General features: G+C 33.6%; 1 long non-coding RNA gene across 2 annotated transcripts in view; it reads right to left on the bottom strand.

Moving 5' to 3' along the window:
- The window catches only part of LOC110397490, a 264,908-nt gene that overhangs the window by 161,631 nt on the left and 84,316 nt on the right, over positions 1-18,961 (bottom strand). The window contains exons 5-12 of one of the 2 annotated variants that reach the window (XR_002437805.1): positions 18,718-18,895; positions 8,698-8,772; positions 6,527-6,578; positions 5,075-5,144; positions 3,325-3,428; positions 2,868-2,910; positions 2,138-2,170; positions 284-374 (exon numbers count right to left, since the gene is read on the bottom strand). This is a non-coding gene — a long non-coding RNA (uncharacterized LOC110397490). The remainder of the gene's footprint in view (positions 1-283; positions 375-2,137; positions 2,171-2,867; positions 2,911-3,324; positions 3,429-5,074; positions 5,145-6,526; positions 6,579-8,697; positions 8,773-18,717; positions 18,896-18,961) is intronic. The other variant, XR_002437804.1, reaches the window with a different exon arrangement.

Below are 18,961 nucleotides of genomic sequence, written 5' to 3'. Positions count from 1 at the left end.
AAAAGGAAAAAGGAAAAGGAAAGAAAAGAAAACAATGTTTCTAGTAAGCAGTTGGTGCTGTGAATTTCCCTTCTCCATCAACTACACACTGGAATGAAAGAATCCACTGGAGGGAAAGGATCCATTCTAGAGTATTCTCCCACCATCTGCTCTTTCATAGGGACGGCTGTCAAACTGCCTTCACTGAAGTACTAAATTGCACAGTAAAAGTGTCATTCATTTTTTAATCTTCATTTGAGAAGAGAATGGGGAAATCACAGAGGTTCATCTGTAGATAACTCACCTCTCAGGATTCCTCTAATTGTGTGCATTTTCCTCTCCTTTACCAGTGCTGAAGAACAGAACATTTGCTGCGATCGTTGTTCTTGTGACAGCTACATGGATGAAATGGATAATATCGTACTAATAATACCATTAGTGCTTTAGCAGCAATTCTTTTAAACAACCAAAATATGGGGAACTGGGCAAAGCAAAGTTTGTTCTCAGAGATTAAGATTATAGTGTTATTCTTCTGAAAATTTTCGAAATGGACAGTTAATAACATACACCTCACAAAGGCATGAAAAATATTTCAAAGGGAATATTTGAAGAGTAACTGCTGACAATGTTAAGACCGTTCAGAATGGATAAGACAAGGCAACATATGAAACACTTTGAGACAACTTCACATCATAAACCAAGGGAACAGCATTACAAGAAATGTAGTACAGACAAGTGCAAGGCAAAGAATACTTGCGGAACAATTTCAACCTTTTAAATACATTAAACTAGATGAAGCAATTGCCTATGGCACGTGGAAGAAAATGATATTTTCATAAATATCAATGAGTGCCACCCACTGAGTATGAGAGAATTTCACATAACAGTCAAATTTGTATTTAATTACTCTCCTGTAACACTGAAGTAGCTTGAATAAGTCTAATTATTGAGATTATATATTTATAATTGAATAACTGATCTTAAGTATTTGATTAGCAATGACAGCTAATTGAAGATATAGCCCAACATACACTGACCAAAAGTTAAAGTGTAAAACAAAATGAGTCAGATGTTACAAAAGAATTAGGGATGATAAGAATACATTAGTTTAATTCATTTCACAGACCAAACCAAGAACAAGATCGGTAAACCAGGAAACTGTTACGTATGAAGATGACAGTAATAGGGAAGGGGAAAAAATGTATTTTTCACTTATTCTTAATACTATAAAGAATACACTTGTGCTCCTTGAATGATATGCAAAGCAATCAGAGATGAGGAAGAAGCAGAAGTGTCTAAGAACAATGACTTATAGAGGTATCAGACTCCTCTTCAACATATGTGTAACTGAATTGACTTTTAATTAGCATAAACCATCAGAATTCAAATTCAGTCAGATTGTCAACAACATTCCATTTTTTTCCAATACAAGTTTAAAGCAAAGCACAATTTGTAAAACTGTTGCAATGGAGCAGCAACAGGTCGGGTACCTTTTTCCTTAGTGTAATTTTCTGCTTTAATGGAGAAGCACACTTTAAAACTTGGTTCCTAGTGTTCAAAAGATTCATTGTAATGTTGTAAGATTGACTGAAGATATGCTGTTCTTGTGCCTTTTGTTCCAATGTTAACAGAAATTATATTCAGACAAACAAGAAATTGGATAATATCTCTGCTCTGTGGAATTTTCCTTGGACTAATGTACTGGTACACTACACTTTAACCCAAAAGTCCTTTTGAAAGAATCAAAGAAAGAGATACGACAGAGTTTTAAATGTTGGACTAACTCAGCTCTGTTAATGAAAAACAAATGAACTCTTTCTGTTAAACACACTTTACTCACTTTCACAGTTGACAGAACTTCATAAACTGTAGTTCTGAAACACAGCAGCAAATCAAATTAAGCGTGACTTCTAAAATTAAGAATCACATCATGAACATTGGAATTACCAGCAAATCTTCTGTAGGAAGCATCATATTTCCTACAGTTTTTCAAGGTCTTCTGGAAGATGATGAAGTTTTCTCTTACTCTATGATGTTTATGTTACTCATGCCTCATAAAAAGAAACTCTGTATGAGACATATACTTCATTATTTCTTACCAATGTCGATGTCGAAAAGCTAAATGGCTTAATGTCAAATTTTGAAATACTCTACTTACCTGCTTGGATCATGATGATTGGTTTGAGATAGGCTTTGGGGAGTCAAAAAGAGGGGAAAAAAATCCCAGTTACTTCCAATAAACAGATCCTCTTTTCAAACAACCAAACCACTGTACACTATATAACTAGATAAACATACGGTCTGTACTCAGTACTGTTTTTTTTTTTTTTTTTAATACTTTCAATCAATCTTGGATGGGTAGTCACATTTTAACCCTCTTTATCCTTTTTTTCCCATCCTCAAATGTATTCATTAGAGATTTCTCCGAAGCCTAGACATAGTATGTAATATTTCTTTCTGATACCTACCATAAAAATGTATGTATTTTTGATTCCATAACATGTTATTATCTGTTATGTGTGTGATGTGAAAGTCTTTTAGGATATATTTTCCCTTTCCCGAAGTTATCTACTACCTCTCTTAACCTTAGCAAAGTTATATTCCTCTATCTGAGAGCAAATCAGAATATATGACTTTGGAGGCTCAGTAATTAGAAAATTGCAGTATTTTAAAAACCCAGAGGCACCATAATTAATTACTGTTCTGTATATCTTTGAAAGTTTTATTAATTTTTTGGTGAAAAATGAAATATATATATATTTTTTTACCACTTCAAAGCTATGTGAGTGAACCTTAACTTATGAAATAATAATAGTTATCTCGCACAGGAATGAAATTTTTTTTCTAGGGCAAGCACTTTGTGAAGAGCTATGATAAAAGTAACATACCTTGTACCTTTCCATATACACTGCAGAGGGGGATACAATACATCTAAAAACAAAGATTCATTTTTTGCTTGGAAGATCAGTAATACTTTTCAGTGCTTTCTTATTCTGAAATAATATTTTCATGATATGATGCTAGTGAAGTTAATAACTTTTATTATATCTGGATTTTGCATTCTTCATTTCACTGTCACTTTCACTCGTTTCTGTTAGCATTATAGAAGCCATACTGATAAAATGAGAATCAAGGAGAAAAAAAATGCCAGAAAGTAGGTTTTTACTGTATATGGAGTTATTCTAATGACTTTCACCAACAACACAAATTTCCATTAAATGAAAAAAGTAACATTGAGGTATTAGAAAACTTCTCTATTTTCACAAATAATGTCCCAAACTAGTTCGTATTTTTTTTTTCTTCTGTGATTATATAAATTTTTAAAAATATGTGAAGGGCACTTACTGGTTTGGTGAACAAGGTGAATATTTGAAACACTAAGGACATCTGTGTGTACACTGTGCATGTAGTGCTTTGAAGCTGTGAAGAACTGTAGTATCTTGCCACATCTACAAACAAGATAATGGAGAAGACAGAATAAGAAAATTCATGTATTATCACTACAGCTGTCTCTAGTACAAGATTCACTAAGCTGGAATCTATTATTTATGATATTTGTGTAGGCTATGGGTCAGCGCTTTCTGATTATGTTACAAGCAATTTAGAGAGAGATGCATGATACACACTGAAAAGAAATAAAATTGTCAAACCAGTTGCTTCCAAAGCTTTTTGATCAATATCAAACATCAAGATTGCAAATATCATTCCTCTAAATACAATTTCTTTCTTTCTTATGCTGTGTAAATAAACACAAGCTTTGCTTCATCTCTTCTCAAGAGAGTTAGAAAAACTAAAACATCTGAAATTTAAATCAGATGTCTTTTAGGTTTGCGATGGCATTTTAATAATCACTTCATTGTATCTTAATATGTCACTACAAGTCACCACTACTATACCGCCTACATTATCTTCAAATAAACATTTTCTTTTTCACATGCTTTCTGCTTCTCAGCCTTGTATATTCACAGCACAAATATACTAAAGCAATCAACAGATTATTAGAAATCTGCTCTCCTTACTTGTCTTCAGTTTATCCATATCTCTTCTGACACATTCAGAGGTTAATGTTGACAGCTTTGGTGAAGATAATTGGTAAGTAGTGAATTATGTAAAACTAATATTAAGCAGGAATTAATTCTAATTAATTCTAACACAATTAGAATGCCCTTTTTTCTCTAGACATAAAGCGTTATCTTTGCACCAAATGCAGGAATACAGTCAAGTTTAATGTTTCCAATAAAAAGTTGAATGGATAATAATTAATTTTATTACAAACACTAGCAACTCCAGATTTCTTTTTCCTTCCTTTCTTCCCTGGAGTGGGAGGTTGAAGGAGCACATACTTTTCCATTGAAATGATAACACAAAACTATTCGTCTCTAAGCTTCCAGTGGTTTAGAGCTGCTGGAAATAAGACAGTAAATTTATAGAACATTGATTTTCTGGAACCTTCTGATTTGTTATTTTTGCATCATTTTGACCTTTTATTTTCATTTGTGTACACTTAACCATGACATAAATTAGGTCAGCTTGTTTCCTGTAAAAAGCCACAATGTGAGTTGGAGCTCAGAGTGGCCAAGATTTACCCTCTCCATTATCTTTGATGGATGACTTCTCTGTAGGACCAACAGTAAGCAGAGAGTCCCTTCCACTTGCAGACTCTTCAGTTATCAGTTATAATTTATATGAACCCTTCAAGAAAGGGTTGTCTTTGCAGAACAACTGTACAGAAGTACTGTATCCAAGTAATTGCATATAAATAACAGCATAAGCATAAGACACCATATCCTTTCTTGTAAATACGGGCTGAACTATTGTGCTGGAAGATATTCTGGAAGAATCTAAAAGTCCAGAGAATAATTTTGTCCCTCTCATGGGATAAACTGACAGCTAGTTGTGCAAAAGGAGCTAGCAAGTGTAATTAACACAATTTCTCAGAGAAACTGCAAGTTTCTGCAGACTTGTTTACTACACAATAAGCCTTCAGCAAGGCTTTGCAAACAAGTGTTAAAATACAAAGAGGAACAAAACTAAGTGAGTAAAATTTTACTGAGTTTGCTTTGTTGGTTAAAATTCTTGTTCTACAAGTATGTACCTTTTCAAATGCAGAGATATTTTGTCATATGATTCTCAGCTGACCATAATCTCTTCTAACCCCTGCTCAACTGTGTGAAGAAGAGTTCAGGAAAATTTAGTAGACAGCAGAAGGAAGTTTTGTTAATTAGTGAGATTAACTTTCACAAATGCATACCATGCCCAGTATGCAAATAATTTACAATAACAAATAAGAATTATTTTCAAGGCAGGGTGTGTAAAAGAACAATTACTTATAGGTATTCAAATTATTTCTATTATTAATTTCAGTTGGGAGCACAAATAGGACAACTCCTGTTTTCAAAAAGGCTACAGAGCAAAACAGAGAAATATTCAGAAAAACTTGTGGGGAAAGAAGCCTGTATGTTTGCTTTTTTAAACTCTAAGTAATAATGTTGTTAAAATACTTTGTAGAAGAGATGAAGGATGATATTCTTAACAACAGCCCACTGACAGCAATTTCTGCTAAAAGATATCCAGATAATTTCCTTTTTTTGCGGGCACTATTTCAATATCGCTTTTGCATCCATTTTTTTGTTAGAGAGAGGAAAAACATAAGTTTAAAGGCATTAGAAAGAGGCAGACAACATCCCCAGGTTCTTCTCTAGTACACACAGCAGTTCAATCAACGGTGTTTTTCTCTTAGCAGAATAAATAAATACAATAATTTATCCAGATAGACAGAGATGCAAGCTCTGACTCTGAGAATCAGAATGAAACTTCTACTTGACAGCGAAAACAGAAACTTCTCTAGTGCTTACTACTTTAGTTTCTCTCTAAAGGATATTGGTTTTAACAGAAAAATTCACCCATAAGGTATTTTTAATGAGTTCCTTGGAAGATTTTTGTGCAAGAGAAGTTTAATACAAAGGCAATTTGTCTTAGTAATTTACATCTGTTTCCTACAGACCGAAGTTGAATTCACTTAAATATTTATTCAGCCTTTATGTTTCCTTTTGGCTAGAAATAAAGTGGGCTAAACTTATCTAAAATTCAACTTTACTTAAAATCTGTATGTAAACTGTATGTAAATTTCTTATTCTAATATCTGATCAAACAGTTCTCCAGATTAGAGTTAAACACTGGAGGAAAGCAGTGAAAAAAAAAAAAAGAATAAAAAGAAAAAGAAATGAATGGAATTGAGACAGAAAGAAAAGAACTGTTGTAAGAAAATCAGCCCAGAGGAGATGTTCCTAGCTCCCAGGATGCTGTTCAGTTGACTCTCAAAGAAAACACTTAAATTTTTAATATTAATGCAGATGCACAAATTGGGCCATCTGGAATAAAAGCAGTAAGTTTATCAGCCCTTGGTTGCATCAGCTTTTTATCACATGCCATATGGAAACAATTATGCAAGCCTCATACAGTAGAACACCTGATACTCTAGTCATTCCATACTGTGCAAATGTATTCAGAATGTACTTCATGCCTAGTAGTAAAAATGTATACTTACACTTCACTGAGAGGTCAAACAAATGTAGTCTATGTGACATCTAGAAAAGGAGCTGAAATCAAAGGCATTCAAAAATATTATGTGGTGCACTCTTGTAAAGACCCTATGATTTTCATTAATGCAAATGTGATCAAGTTTAGTAAAGAGAAACAAAAGTTTGTATTTGTTCTGAGCTATCACCATTAAAGAAACAACAATGGAATGTACAGTGCTGCAATTACTTGATGTATTTCAGTAAAAAAAAAAAAAAACGTTGTTTCACTAACATATAGTAATATTTAAAGAGAAAATTAAAGAAATGTAAGGAGCATTACACTACTACTATTTACAACTTATATCACAAAACCTTCTGGAATTATGCTACAACTCTAGCAAAAAGACATTACAGTTGTCATCATGATTCTGTGTTGGTGAAATCACTTTTACCATCAAAACCATGAGGTGTCATAGAAACAGAAGACCAGAAAATTGCTTATCTCAGTAGGTTAATCACATTAACCAGCACCAGACTACAAAGAACAGTAAAATGATGTGTTTTTAATTTTTATTTACTATATAGGTTTTAATAGACACAAAGTAAAAATATACTGACTGACACAAGAGCTTTCTATCCTGTTCTGTTCTTTTTCAAACCAGTTTGAGAAGAGGTAGATCATTATTGTCTGAGACAGTTCAACATCTTAGTACTTCCTGGGATGAAGAGAGTCTCACTGAGATCAGCTGGCTAAAACAGCACACAGCATTTCAGAAAAAGGTGGGAGATAGCTGAACTTGTTTCTGCTTTCAGCTAAGTGCAATTCATAGGACTCTGATCAATCAAAACGGAGAACCTTTGCCTTAGTAGTTTTAAAAGAGGCTTCTTCAGATGAAGAAGGTATCTTCTACACAAACAGAAAAGATTTCAAGCCTATAGCAGTAGAAGAATATTTTGGGAAGCATTATTTATTAAACTCCGACTGCAAATTTAAGCAAAATTGATAAGCACAATTTTAATTCATTTTATTTTTTAAATGATTGTGATGCACTGAGTGTTGTACATTTACATTATAATTTAATTACAATAGATTGAGGGAGTTCCTCAGACTGAAACAAAAGTCATACAGATCATTCGCTAGCAGCTTAGCATGCATAAAAAAAGATTATAATTTAAGAAATAGACCCATTCAGATTCATGTTGGCCCACATTAATTTTTTGAAACTTTATAGCTTCAAGATAAGAATTTTCCGTGCTTGGGCAGTGTCAGGTCTTCAAATATATAGGTGTTGAAATTGGCTTTAGCTTTAGTTGGTGTTGTGGAATTGAAAAAAAAAACAAATAAATTTGTCTTTAAAATTCAGTAGTCCATACATCTGAATGGTCTAGTATTTACCGTGTTAGGTAGAAAATGTCTCCAGTTCAGTTTTAATACACTTCTAATAACAGTCAATCAAGAGGATTAGTTTTACATTCAATATTACCCTAAGAAACTAATAAAGTGCAATTAACTTTCTTAAACTGTGTCAGATAGAAATGGAAACATTACTGAGGTATAATTAAGATACATCATTTTAATAAAGAGCCAGCAGTAAGCAAAGTTTTACTTGATTACTTAGCAAAGTACTTTTTAAGAATAATTTATCCTCTGAAGTAGCATGCCGGTGAAACTCCTAAGATATTCTATAGTCTACCATCTGTTTTATAGTTACAAATGGGAACTACTTGAGCAAACTATTTCAATCTTTTTAAAACTGCAAAAATGTGATTATAAGCAACCAGATCATATATTTGAAAGAAAAACAAGTACTACAGAGTATGAGAATATGATCTGAGGTAAACAGACAACTAGCAACATTTGCATACTTTGACATATTAGAGTTTGCCAAGCAGCTAATTAACATGAAGAATGAAATGAATGTATTTCTGATCTATCAATGTAACAGCTGGAGTTCCAATTCTTAAAAGCAGATCTGTAATGAAACCCTATGAATAAAGATGCTCAGATAGAAAAAGATCAGAATCTGCACAGTGATTTAAACAAGAAAGTGTATTTGACCATTTGCTTGATATTAGATAACAAATACCAAAAGATCAAAGATCCCAAAAGGTTGTAAAAGGTCTGCCTTAAATGCCACTGAAAAATGCAAATTTCCACTTGTCCATCAACAATATTGGTGTTAACAGGTTTACTTACATATGAAAGATCTATTTGTATGACTACACAAGCATCTGTACATTGGTATGAACATCCAGACACACTTTTTGCAGTCTGCACAAAAGACAATATTTGATATTTAGGCCACCAGGTCTAATGCTAAAATAAAAACAAAAACATAGTATACTCCAGACTCTTTATATTAAAAATAATTTTATTTAAGCAAAATAAAGTAATACATTAAATCTCTGTAAATTACTAATAGAGATATAAATTTAATCTCTGGAGAGTTGCTATCGTATTTATGACATTTAAAATACAACTAGCCCTGCACTCAAGTACCCCCAAACAAATCTCATCAAGCTGCTCTATTGATTTTTTTCTCATCTTCAGATGAGGCTTGTCTCAGGAACTTCTTTCTGTGTCATTAAAAATTATTGGCCACTATTACACTACTTTCATCCTGATGGTTATCAACCAGCAGTTCCAGCTACTGGAGCCAATCAATACTCAAGTTTCAATGAAATTTGGAAATATTTTAATCTACCCAGTTAGAACTGGAAGTTCGTCACCTCTGTCTGTATTCCTTGTCCATATCTGATGTCATTACTCAGAATTTCACTTTTATTGTGCACATTCAATGCTAATGAAGTCAAATACATCTAAGATTTTTTAACTCAGGATAGTGCTGGCATCTCATCCCTAAGTTGGCGTTAGTATGCTGCACCGAGCATCTCTCATAACAATCTATCTGTATGCTTTCTGACACACACAACTTCTCATTACCTAACACAGTTCATATCTTAGTTGTATTTTGTCCTTGTATCTTCCAGTCCTTTTAACTTCTGATAAAGAAACATCACAGCATTTTCATTGCTTCTTCCAACAGGGGCTTCACATGCTTTTGCTTATTTTCCTACTAATAGTAAGACCCATAGTGGCTGGACTAAATTTATGATTTCTCACTCACCAGCTCTGGGTTATAACCTCTTTTATCATATACTTTTTTAAAAAATCATCCTTAGACCTCTCTGATTCTCTTGAGGTCACATTTATCTACAAGGAAAATAAGTGTTTAAAAGTAACTTCCTCCTCTGATGCAAACAAACTCCTCAACCTGTACAAGTCTTCAGGACCTTCACACCAAGAGAGAAGCCCTTCCTCTGCTTCTTTCTCAAAAAACATCCAGCTGCAAATCAAGCATAGATAGAATACCATCATTCTATGCTTTTTACTTATTTTACCTTATTGCGGGTAAATTGGGGAGTGTGAGATATCTACTTGGTGGTATACCTCCCAGGCATTTTGTAAAAGCAATTCAAGAAGCCTTGTAAACACAACACATATCATGATTATTACATTTTATTTTAAGTCTGTATTACTTCTGAGACATAATATTTTGTAACCAGCATTAATGATCAATGTAATTTTGAAACTGAATAATGTAGGGTCCAGAAGTTAACATTGCTTTATAGGCAGAGCCGAGTAGATTTGAACTTGACTGTGAAAGTCAAATTAATTAGTTATGCTTTACCCCTCATTTTATCTGCCAGCTAGAAATTGCTTGCTTAACTTACATTCCTATCCACGTAATTTGCACAGAGGTTCTTGGTTTCTCTCATCAGATAACTGCCTACTCTGGATTTGATTCTACATATTACACATATCACCTTTAGTGGCTGAGCCTTTCCCATGTAATTGAGGTTTGACACGGTTTAACTTGAACAGATTTTATTTTTTTCATTACATTTCTCAACACAGATAGGTGGCAGTGTGAATAAGCTATCTGATCCAATTTTATTCTAATAGTACATAGCTCAGTACGTTTTATTTCCTCCCTTATTTAAAACTTTTGTTATTGTATAAGCAAAAGACAATGCACAAGTGTAACCGCTTTACAAAGGCAAACTTGTCTGCAAAAGCAGAGTTGCTTTTATTAGAGATGCAGCTTAGCCCTAGTTTCAATTCCATTGTACATATTACACACTAAGCAGACAAGATGACAAAAGACCTGAAGCCTGATCTGCTTTCACGGATATATTGATCATGATAAAATCGGATTCATCTGAGCATGCTTTTAAACTGTAAGTTCTGTATGCCTATCAAAACAAACCTGCACGGCTTCACAGAGTGCCAACAGCTTTAAATTACATCACATTCTGCTTTGTCCATAAATATCCTTTCAGAGCCTCATTGCTAAGTTATGTAATCCCCTTAGCTATACAGTCTAATTATTTTTCTTTGTAAATGAATTCTAGCTCTGCCAAATTCTCTTGGGGAAAAAAAAAATAAAAGGAAGTTTCATAGATACTGGCAAAGAAACATTAGAATAATTTTTTGCCTACATTAATCTGCCATTATATATCTTGCCATTAGGAAGACTCTGAAGGAAAGAACAAAAGGGATTGGGAGAAGAAAAGCAAAATAGATGTTGAAACAATTACAGGCTATGAGAAATATGTTTATTTCTGTTTATTTATTAGTTGGCTAGCTTGTTTTAATGGGAAGAGCTATTTGAATTGTAATTAACTTTCTGTATATTTGTTTTTAATAAAGGTAACATGTTTTGTCAATGCATTAAGAAGCTAACAAAGAAATTGAGGATTATCTTAAACTTTCGCAGAACCACTAAGCATTGGAGACATTCAATATCTTTCTCAAGCGGTTTGATGTCTTACTGGGTTAAGCTGTATGTAGGAATTAGCCATTATACAGGAGTCAAATGTCAGCAACTACGATATCCTTGTTTGGGTGCATGATAGATTACACTTCTCTAGGGAGAGAGCAATGTGCATAGTCACAATGAAGAATTTCTAGAAGACAAGACATATTCAAAGCAAAGGACAAATCTTCAGTGGATTAAATAAATGGGCATAAATCTATAGAACAGTACACTGTAAGCTGCCACTTCTAGTTCTTTCATGCAAGTATTTATGCAGCAGATCAGTCCAAGAACCAAAAGAACTGACCTTTCTCTACATGTGCTGGAGCAGCACAGGGTTGCAGGGACAGCGCAGCAGTCCCAGATCTCCCCATCACAGTGTGTGGTGAGAGGCTCCCAGGCACCATCACAGAAATGTCTTCTGCTGATGACTGCTCTGTGCTGTTGGGTGCTCAATATGAGTTCTACCTCATGCTAGGAGAGTTGGTTTAGCTAACTTTGAAAACACTTGCATCCATACTGCCTCATAGTGTTTATGGTTTTTAAAGCTCACACCAGACTTTCCATGAGACTGCGTTTTCTCTTAGTGATCCACAGCATTTTCAAAAGAATAGCAAAACATTACACCCTACTTTGCTCCATAGATGTCATGAAGGAAAACAGATAAGAAAATACCAATTATATCAAATTTAAGTACCATTATCAGAAGTACATGCTTACAGCATAAGAGACAATTCTGTGCACATGCATATATTATAACTTTTATACCTAGCAGCACAACAATTAGGGTCACAAAACCAACTGTCAGAATACAGAACATTCTACAATAGCACATACACAAACTACTGCTACCTGCCTTATTTGTAAAGTTAATGTTGGCCAGAACCCTGGCAATACTTTGTGCTTCTTTGGAAGCAGTAATATGATTTTTAACCTATGTGCTAGCTTAGCTCACCAGGAACAACATAATTTTTCTCCTGAAGGACATGTTGCCCAGTAATGTTACACTTCTAAGTAAATCGATGCAAGCTGACCAGTTGGAGTAAGTCTGCGACTCAGATATCCGCTCCCATTTTCCTCCTAAAAACATCTGCAAAATTACACTTCCTTTATGTAGACACAAAACAGAAACAAAAATAACCAACTTCAGCACGGTTGCTACATTCAGATCTCACATCAGTAATACTGATATATCATTGACAAAGAATAGCAGATGAAGTCATCATTACTGGTACCGTATCTTCAGTGAGGAAATAGACCACTATTAATTCTCTCTGGCTTTACTCCTTCATTTATTCTGCACATACATGCAGTCAGACAATGATATAGCAATGTACATTAAATGGGGGTGGAAAATAACTCTTTCCACAAACCACTGTCAATATCTTTACCAGTTTTCACTGACTCTACGTTCTGAATGTCAATGTGTGCCATTTTTTCTGCATGGAGGAAATCAATGACACACCTTTTCTTCATTTGCACTTCCATATCAGACACCATTTTTTCAGAGTGCCCCTCTGCTGCCACCTGTCACATGGCAACAACATGTAATGCAATATCGGTGGGAAGGTTCAACCTCTACTGCCGTATCACCAACATCCGCCTCAGATGTCATGGGCCAAAATAATAAAACAGGAGGCATTACTTTTGGAGAAGTCCTAGTACTATTTATATCAACCAGCTCATCACTTACAAGTACATTGTTCAAAGAAATTTCAAGCAAAAATGTAGAATGAAGGAACTTCTGTCACCATCTTAGTTTTCAGTTAAACTTAGTAAGGTCCAAAACTCATCACAAGAGAGTTTGTGCTCAATTAAAAAAAATAACCAAATATTTCTTTCTTCTTCCACCCCACATGCCTTTGAAATAATATGTAGTATCTATCCCCTTCAATTTAAGCTGACAGTGATAATCAAAAACATTCTCTTAACAGATAAAAACAGATTGGATGAAAGATTGATCTTGCAAATAGACTCTCCAACCCTAAGACACAGTTAAATAATCTTACAGTGACACTGGAAGGCTACCTCTACTTCTCCTCATGGAATTTTATTAGCTACTTTTACTCTTAGAAAAAGCGGTTGCGGTACACAGCCAGCTCTCAAAAGCATTACAGGCATTCTAAATCTAGGTCAGCTTCTCTGATATTCAAGAAGTATAACTTATGCAACAGGGATGTTGTTCGTTGTTTTTTATTATGTCATTGTCTGCTTTTACTATTGCATCAAATGAAATATTTAACACACAATTTATGCAAACTGGTACTGAAAATTTAATTACATGCAACTAAAGGGTTTTCTTCCATACTATCTCAATCAATATTTTCAAAGAATAGAAAAGAACAAATAATACATTATCATCTACAGATTACAAACAATAACAGGACTAATACAACACTAGTATAGCAGTGACTGTACAGTCCACAAAACTAAGTGATTACTAAAGTCTTCATTTCACCAGTTGGTAGTTTAATTCAAAAGCTAATTTCTATTCACATTGCCATTTGTATCTGAAAAGATACTATCTTTTCAGAGTCATAGATCTTCTCAGATCTGACAGATATCACTCTGTCAATGTACAGCAACAAGTGGGCCACGGCATTAAAGCAGCAATACAAGTTTCAAAAAGGAAAAAAAGGAAAAATAAACAAGTTCAACAGCAGAAGACTTTGTATTCAAACATACTTATTTTCACTCATATTCTAAGTAAACTCTTAGGAATGAGATGCTTCAAAGAACTAGAAATGTAAATCTTAGGTCTTTTAGCACTCATTTCCAAAAGCATTTGAACATCAGAAGAAATTTTTCCATTTGTCAGTCTCAAATACCTGGAAATTTTGAAGCATGTCCCTACAGGTTGGATTTTTTTTTCTATGCTACAGTTGAAAATAGTTCTTTCCTCTCTCATAATGCTTATACCCTTTAAGAATTATAAATATGAGGAGATAAGAAGGCACTCACAATGACAAAAGAATTTACACTTCTTCCACAGTCTAGTAGATTTGTTTACGCTGTCTTAAATATTATAGGCATCAAAACAACAAAAAAAAAAATAACTTGAAAAATAATAATGATGCATCAGTTGGTTATATATGTAACTTCTAGCAACATGAAGAATGAAAAAGGCAAAAAAATATGAGTAAAAATTGTTCTTACACATTAGTTTTCAATTATCTGGCATCACTTACTAGCTTCAACAAACAAAACCACAAAAAAACCAATTCTACTACTCTTAAAAGAGAAAGGGTCATACCTCAGAAAACTGTAATCTTTAATGATCATTTTAGACTTGAAAAAGCTAGAAATGAATGGAAATTCCAGTAAAATAGTTGTCAAAAATGCTGAGCATTGTCTGCTACCAGGAACTTCCCATTACAAAATGATGCTATGTTCTTCCTTCTAATCCTAGTCTCTTAGTTTCTCAAAGTTTTTGCAATTAATCATGATCAACTTGACATAAATATCCCCACACATTTGTGTTGAATAATCACTGTTGGACAGTTTACAAGATTTTGTTATTACATTCATGAAGACTTAATTTTGACCTTCAACTATTTTCTGTAGTTCTGTTTGTTTAAAAAAACTGAGATGAGAAGAGAAGGAAGCATATTAAAATTCATGAAGATGATTTTTAAAAAAAAAGAAAAAAGAAAAACTATTGCAAATAAACTACATCTGAGAAGAACTGAGAAAATTACACTTAAGACAAAAAATGCAATTATTTATTATGGAGATGATGACTATCTGAAAAATCTCTTAAAATAAAGTTCTGTCACTTACTTGCTTGTGATCTTTTATTAGGATTTTGCTTCTGTGCGTGACTGATATACTGTAATCATCAAGACTGATCTTTGGAAAAGAATCTGATTAATTTACAAAACATTTACCTCTTTTCCCCGTTTGCTACTTTTGATAGGAACAGTGTTTCTATGCTTGTGTTTTGAGGAGAAATAAATACGCTGAAATCTATCAAACAAGAAAGTATCTAACAGAAATTTGTATTGATGCGACTTACTTAAATTGCTTCTCATTCAGTGATCAAAACAAAAAAAACACTGTGATTTTCATGAATTGTGCAAGACTCCAAATACTGTCCATTCACTGGGATTTTGACTTATCTTCCACGCTCACTTACAAAGTAGCTATTTTTCTATTGTGGATGAACTTAAAGCAAGGTACGCATTGGATTCTAGTCTGCTGTGATTTGAGATCCACATTTATTGAGAAACATGAGAGTCCTCTATCCTTTTGCTTTCAGACATCTTTTAATAGCTCCAGTGTTTGTCTGGAGTCATATTACACCATAAACTATCCTTTCTTCTCACCTTAGATTACCATTGTTTATCATTGTTCATCATACGCTTTTAATTTTAAAGACACAAATGAGCTCCTAAGGAATAATTATATTAAATGAAAGGTTAAATTTAATTTTAAGAGTCAGGATCTAAATAACTCTTAGGAACAAAATCAAACTCATTATCTAAGCATTATGCTGTTCTAAGGTTGGGCTGGCAATGCAGACCCTTGATTTCCATTTCACATACTGCCATTCACTCCGTCAGTGACACGTTACAGGAAGTAAGTAGTTAAAGAAAGAAACAGGTGACTAATCCTCTATTTTACAGAAGTGAGATGAAGTGTTAGTGACCAATGTTTACAATGTATTTCTTTCCAGTGAGAATTTCCCAGTACTTTAACACATGGAATTTTTCATTTACCTTCTTTATTCTAAGGCAAGTTTTAGTGTCATTTGTAGGTATCTTTACATAGGAATCTTAAATGTCTACATTTTAATTGTAATTAATGAATACAAATGTACAGAAATTGTATTTTCAGTAGCAATGAAAAGTTATTAAGTTAGTACACATTTTTATTAATATTCTACAGTGCAGTAATTACAGTTCCATAGTCTATAATTATACCTGCAACCATTCTGAGGAGTAGGAGTTAATTTTAAGGACTGTGGAAGGATGTTCAAATGTTAAGCATTGTAACTAAATAATGGGGTTTGGAGAAAAAGAAAACAACTTCAAAGACAGTATTTTAAAAAGGCAAAATGCCAGCAAGAACTGCAGATGCTGAAGTATATATTGCCTTTACCATTTCTAGTCAGAAATCACTTTAGTCTTCTTAGTCTTAACTGTGTCTTTATCAACCCAGTCCTGAATGCTGATTGTTGTTTTCATGGTGTTCACTGGTCAAGGCAGAGTACATCAGAAATTTCACTATATGACTGTGCCTATCTTCCCATTGTGTTTTTCTCCTTTAAAATATCTATAAATATTTGGTTTAATATTATTAAATATGTTTGTGTATACATATATTTATAATAGAAAAGACTATTTTCAGACAATCACATTGAAGAAAACATATTTCAAATCAACGTACAGTATCCATTAGACAAAAAGCCATGATTTTTTTTTAAAGGTCAACAAACATTTGGTTGAATATAAAATGCAATAAATTATAAATTAATAACACCATAGATCTTTGACTGAAGGCATCACTTTGCTACAGGCATAGCAAAGAAGACTGACAGAGCTGAAGGGAAGACAGATTAATATTTTGATTCTGTATGCTTGTAATAGAATCTTCATATACTGCATTGTCACAGTGTTTATTAGTAGCAGTCGCGTATCTAATCTCACACTTGACCTTAAATACAAGGTATTTATTACTAATCATACCTGATGCCTTTTGTTTATTAAAAAGAAAGGCTACAGAACATTAACTTTCTAAAACTGAATTTGTACATTAACAATTATTGAGATTATTTTGAGGGGAATAAAGGAAAAATTATTATCAATGTAGCCTTCCTCCGTCACCATGAACCATAGGAGGGGGTTTAGATTAATCCAAGTAAACAGAAATTTTAGAATATATATTGATTTTTTGCTTTATAATGCTCCCATAAATCATAATCATCATGTGTCATGCCTACCTGCTTTTGATTCTGCTAGCTACAATCTAATCATATGATTCAAGAAAATAATATTTTTGGTTTTTTATTATTATTATTTTCATCATATTCATATCATTTTCATCATATATTCATCATATTCCTCTACTCCCCCAGAAATTGATACTCCGCTGCAAGCCCCCCCTTTTGTATTATCATGATATTCCATTGTTCAGAAATAATGACAATTTTCAGCTCTGTTTTGGGCATATAGCGACCTTCCTTGTGTTAACACATTTTCTGCTTAATAAGGAAAAACATGAAATCACAGTTTCCTAACAAGAGAATTAGACTTGGTAAAGTGGGGCTAGACTGAGTGTTTAGCAGCCTTACTGGAGAAAATGTATTTATACAGTAGATTTATGAGTAGAAAATAAGGAAGTCTAGGACATACTGAACCAAGAGCAGATTTAGACCACAACTTCATAAAACAGTATTTATCCCATGACCTAAGTTACTTTCTTTCAGAAAGAAAGAACCAACATTAATCATTCCTCTTTTCCTTCTTCCTAAAAGCAATGCAATCGCTGACATACCTTTCTTCTTAGCCAAGCACTGGTACTGCAAGCTTCATTTGCTGTAGCTCGAATTGCAGTTTACCCGACCTGTAGGTACACTGGGCAAACAGCTTTGCCCTTGGATCAAGTACCTCAGTTTATTCACTAACATCCTATACAGTGCTGGAGGAATCTGCCAAATCAAAGGCTTATCACTGAAACTCATCTCTATCAAATAATAGCAATTTGACACCTTTCTTCTCATCAACTTTGAATTCTTTAATGGAAATATCATGACATTATCCAAAAGCATTCACTAGCTGAGCTGAATTAAGTAGACAGAAGCCAAAGACAGCAATCCCACAGGAATTTGAAGAGAGAAACGGTTTCTAACTTATGCAGAGATTAAAGCAGAAGATGCTGGCAAGTGAAATTGACCAAAACAATTAGGATTTGATTTTATTCTATTCTGCAGAAGTGCCATTACCTTTTCATCAGGCTACTGTGATGTTCAGTAGAAAATTTCTTTTTATTTTACCCTCAGAATAACAATTGTTGCATTATGAGTTGCTTAAATATTCATTCAGGTTTGAGAGCTAGGAAAAGTCCCTAGACCAAAACTAAAATCTGATGAAGCTCTTTTCATTTTTATGGTGGTACAATCAAAGATGAAGAGGAAAAAAAAAATCAGCCAGCTGACTGCTAAAGTAGGGCAGAACCACAGCACAAGTCTACACAGATCTAACAGAGGAAGAACAAAAGGAATAGGGACGCAGTGAAAACTAATTATCACTGAGTTGTTTATGTTGTTGATTCATTTACTAAAAAGGCTGAAGATGCTAGGTCAAAAACATTTTCTTACTAATTATAGATTATTAAACTGAACGGCATGTGTTCTACTATCCTGTGTATCACAGATTACCTTAACCTCAAAAACGTACCTTTTTTGAAGAAGATTAGAGAGGCACACTTCATTTCATATTTCAGGCTCAAATCCCCGTTGCCTAATGTCTTCTGTAGTCATCTGCTTCAGCCAAACCTGATGAGCTACTATTCAGATTCAATAGCATTTTCAAATCACTGTTCACTCATAAAAAGAAATACAAAAACCTGTACAAGCTGCTGGGAAAAGAGAATGAGAACATTTGTGTGTAAAAAAAAAAAAACAAACACAAAACCAACTGA

This window comes from Numida meleagris, chromosome 4, assembly GCF_002078875.1.
Source record: "Numida meleagris isolate 19003 breed g44 Domestic line chromosome 4, NumMel1.0, whole genome shotgun sequence".
Taxonomy (NCBI): domain Eukaryota; kingdom Metazoa; phylum Chordata; class Aves; order Galliformes; family Numididae; genus Numida; species Numida meleagris.
This window is presented reverse-complemented; position numbering and strand designations above follow the sequence as displayed.